Raw genomic sequence first — 4,963 nt, forward strand, 5'->3', positions numbered from 1 at the left:
TAAGCCCTAAGAGAAATCCTATGTAGATGAGGTGTCCTAAGACGTTAAACACTTGTAAAAAAACCGCAGCTATTTTATTTTATTTTTTTATTATTATATAAATCGCAGCATATTTTGTTATTATATACATGCACAAAAAACACCCATTGGGCGAAAGGGAATCCGGTTTCTATTCCGGAACCCGGCAGCGGAACCGCATACCATTCGGGCCCTCGTAAGAGTGTTCGTCGGGGTAACCCAAAATGACCTGGAGACGCCGTCGGGAGATCCGGGGAGAGTTTTCTTTTCTGTATAAGCGTTCGAGTTCCCTGGAAACCTCTAGCAGGGAGATAGGGTTTGGAACGCGAAGAGCACCGCAGTTGCGGCGGTGTCCGGATCATCCCCTCGGACCTTGAAAATCCAGGAGAGGGCCACGTGGAGGTGTCGCGCCGGTTCGTACCCATATCCGCAGCAGGTCTCCAAGGTAAAGAGCCTCTAGTCGATAGATTAATGTAGGTAAGGGAAGTCGGCAAATTGGATCCGTAACTTCGGGATAAGGATTGGCTCTGAGGAGCGGGGCGTGTCGGGCTTGGTCGGGAAGCGGGTCTGGCTGACGTGCCGGGCCTGGGCGAGGTGAACGGCTCTCGTGGCTGGGATCCGAGCTCGGTCCCGTGCCTTGGCCTCCCGCGGATCTTCCTTGCTGCGAGGCTTCCGTGGCGTTTCCCATCGGTGCGGTCGTCCTCTTCGGCCGCCATTCAACGCTCAGCTCAGAACTGGCACGGACTAGGGGAATCCGACTGTCTAATTAAAACAAAGCATTGCGATGGCCCCCACGGGTGTTGACGCAATGTGATTTCTGCCCAGTGCTCTGAATGTCAACGTGAAGAAATTCAAAAAAGCGCGGGTAAACGGCGGGAGTAACTATGACTCTCTTAAGTGAGAGTTATAGTTGCAGGGACGGTGATGCGCAATATAGACCTCTTGTTAGGTCCATTAGCCTCTCCCGTCCAAGTCTTCCCCACCTCCCATAGGTACCTGCCGGGTCATGCCAACGGGGTTCAGGCGAAAGGCTCGCTTTAAGGGCCTTCGGGCCCATGCACCTGCCCCCCGCCTTCGGGCCGGAGCGAGTTGGCGACACGATTTATCGTGTCGTCCGGGGGAGGGTGGAGCTTTTTAGCTCCCCGGTGCGGCGGGCTGCCACCCCGTCGCGCCGGTTTTTGTCTACAGGCCCAAACAAAAGAGAAAGAAATTATAATCTCCGGCGAGGGCCTCGGCTCGCCGGACCTGTAGACGAGGCCGTGGCAGCCGCGCCGCCGGTTCCTGCCCCACCGCGGCCTCCCGCCCCCGCCCCAGCCTTTGTTCCACCGATCCCAATTCTACCACCGACCATCAGTGGTATAGATCCAGGGCCCTCCGGGGCGCGCGTCCCGCTGTCCGGCACATTTATGTGTCCGGATTGTTGCCGCACCTTCCCCTCCAAGATTGGATTGGGGGTGCACCGACGTCGCATGCATCCGGACGAGATGAACGCGGAAGTCGACATTGAGCGAGTCAAAAAGCGTTGGAGCGCTGAAGAACTGCGCTTGATGGCGAGGGAGGAAGCACTTGCCGCCACCAGGGGAGTACGGTTCATCAATCAACACCTGATGGCCGTGCTCCCCATGGGACGCACCCTTGAGTCAATCAAGGGTGCGAGGCGTGGAGCGGACTACAAAAATCTTGTAGCCCAAGCGCTCCACGCCCTCCAGGTGGCGGATCACCAACCAGGTGGTTCCTCCCTCCGTTCCGACACGGTTGAGATCCGTGATGATCCGCCGCGGAACGAGGATGTGATGGGTCCAACACCACCTTCGGATCCATCACACCTGCCATCACCTCGCTCAATGCAGGGGAGTGAGAGCCCGCACGATGGATTTCGGACGGCTATCCGGGAACTCCTTCCCGAGGTCGTCCGTGTCCAGGGGTTCGGCGCACTCGCGCTCGTTGGAGTCGCAAACAACCTCCTCCACGGGCGCGATGTTGCTGCCGGACTCCATGCGTGGCTCCAGGGAGTTTTCCCTGCTCCTCCCCTGAGACGACCGCGACCTCCTTGTCCGGATGCATCCATCAGGGTGCCGAAGAAGCGGCAGCGTCGCCGGGATTATGCCCGCGTGCAAACGCTCTTTAAGACAAATATGTCTAGAGCGGCCAGGGAGATCCTCGACGGGGGACCTGGGACACGTTCCCCAGATGTCGCGGCCATGGCTGCGCACTGGGGACCATTCGTGTCCCAGGAGTCCACCCCCGTCGAGCAGTCTAGGCGTTTACCACCAACGCCCTCCCTGGCGCACGTGTGGCACCCGGTGACCTGTGACGACGTCACGTCTGTCACAGTTGCCAATTCTTCGGCACCTGGTATTGATGGCATCACGGCGAGGCAGTGGAAGGCAGTTCCGACGAGCATCAAAGCCGTCTTCTTCAATGCCGTGCTCGCATCGGGTGGTTTCCCTCCGGAAATGCTAATTAGCCGGACCGTGTTCGTTCCCAAGAAGGATGGGTCTTCTGACCCAAATGACTTCCGCCCACTGAGCATCGCATCGGTCATCGTTCGCCATCTCCACAAGATCCTGGCCAAACGTCTCCGTGCGGCCAGGCTTGTGGACGTTAGGCAGCGATGCTTAGATGATGGGTGCGCGGAGAGTATAGCTGTGCTGGCTTCGCTGCTCGAAGACGCGCGGAGACGTCTAAGAGAGATCCACGTGGTCTCATTAGACGTCGCCAAGGCGTTCGATGCGGTGAGCCATCACGCTATATCCTCCGTGTTGGGACGAACCGGTCTGCCGGAGGGATTGGTTAGCTACACCACCCGGCTATATGCGAATAGCACCACGGTGTTTGAGGTTGACGGCGCTCGTTCGGAGCCCTTCCACGTAAGCAGGGGTGTGAGGCAGGGGGATCCCCTCTCCACACTCCTGTTTTGCCTCGTCGTTGATGAGGTACTAAGATCGGTACCTAGCGACGTCGGTTACGAGATCGAGGGCTGTCGGGTGAATGCGTTCGCATACGCCGACGATATAGTCCTCGTCTCGTCGACCAGGTTGGGTATGACCGCAGCCCTACGTGAGGTTGAGGCCCGGGCTAAGGAACAGGGGCTCTCGTTCAATGCACGCAAATGCGTGAGTCTCTCCATCGTGCCTGCCGGTAAGCAGAAGAAATACAAGGTCCTGGTCGATCCCCAGTATCGTCTTGCCGGTGGCGAGGAGATTAAACAACTCTCGCCATCCGAGCAATGGCGGTACTTGGGGGTCGATTTCAGGCCTGTAGGACTGAAGCGAGCCGGCAGTGTACTTAACACCGAGATGGAGAGACTAACGAGAGCCCCCTTGAAGCCGCAACAGCGGCTCAAGATACTTAGATCGTTCCTTATCCCGCGGTTCTACCATGCGCTTGTTCTGTCGGGGACAACCCTAGGGAAACTTAGGGCCCTCGACAGGCAAGTTCGCGTGGCCCTCCGTAGGTGGCTGCGGCTCCCGCACGATACCACCGTTGGATACTTCCACACTCCGTGCAGGATGGGAGGCCTCGGCATCCCATCCTTTACCACCACCGTACCGGGACTTATGCACACGCGCCTAGAAAATCTGGCGGCCTCCTCCTCTCCAGCAGTGAAAGCTATTGCCGGGTCCAGCTGGGTCGATAAACGACTCAGCTGGGCCCAGCGGGCCCTTGTGAGAGACGGCATTATGCTGTCCTCCAAGGAGCTGAGAGAGGAGTGGTGGGCTAACCGCCTGTTCCGGTCGGTGGATGGTAACGAGCTACGTGAGTGTGGGAGGTCCAACCTTTCCAACTGGTGGATCGATGCGGGATCCTACGGCATACCCGGACGGGACTATGTCCAATATCATCACGTCCGGGTTAACAGTCTACCCACGCGGATACGCACGTCACGTGGTATCCGTCGCGAGACCAGAGAGCTGCAGTGTCGGGCGGGCTGTCGGGCAACCGAGACGTCCGCCCATGTCATTCAGGCATGCCACCGTACACACGGCGGTCGCATTAAGCGACATGATGCCGTGTGTGCGGTGTTAGCCTCTGGTCTCCGCGACGCGGGGTGGACTGTTGCCGTAGAGCCTCGGTTCCACACATCGTGTGGACTGAGGAAACCCGACCTGGTCGCTACAAGGTGCGGCAACATCAGCGTGATAGACGCGCAGGTGGTCGGCGGAGCAACATCCTTGGACGACCATCACGAGAGAAAGAGGGGGTATTACTCGGAGAATGCTGATATTGTTCGCCAACTAGCGGACAATGCACGCATTTCTCCGAGTGATATCTCCTTCTCCTCGTGCACACTCTCCTGGCGGGGAGTGTGGTCGTCCAGATCCGCTGACTACCTCCTGGATCTTGGGCTCCCTAGGAGGTTACTCTGTGGCATCACCACTAGGGTCCTCCAGGGAAGCCACACTAATTGGGTTCGGTGGAACAAAATGGCTGGGCTGTGTGGGCGGGTGGGGCTCCCGCGGGTTGGGGTTGGGTAATCGGTGGTGGGGCGCTATTGCGCCTTTATTTCCCTGGGTTACCCGTCCCCACACCACCTTAATGACGGGCAATATGCCACTTACTGCAGCCAAAGTTGCTGTTGGGGGGGGTTTTAGCCGGTAGTCCGGAAACGGGAGTCCGGCACACCCCTCTCCAACAACAGAGGGAGTGCATAAATGCATTTCCCCCCCTAGGCAAAAAAAAAAAAAAAAAAAAAAAAAAAAAAAAAAAAAAAAAATAGCCAAATGCCTCGTCATCTAATTAGTGACGCGCATGAATGGATTAACGAGATTCCCATCTGTCCCTATCTACTGGCGGTGGCGGTCTGTGGCCACCCAGGGCGGGAGATAACCCCCGAACTAGCCCTCGCGTAGGAGGGTTGATCGGCCGAGTCGATGGGTGTATCGGCGATGAAGGCATTAGAGACCGTCAGTGCGTCGTACATGTAGTACTTCGCATAATGGCG

The sequence above is a fragment of the Megalopta genalis genome, unplaced genomic scaffold, assembly GCF_051020955.1.
Source record: "Megalopta genalis isolate 19385.01 unplaced genomic scaffold, iyMegGena1_principal scaffold0464, whole genome shotgun sequence".
NCBI classification, from domain to species: domain Eukaryota; kingdom Metazoa; phylum Arthropoda; class Insecta; order Hymenoptera; family Halictidae; genus Megalopta; species Megalopta genalis.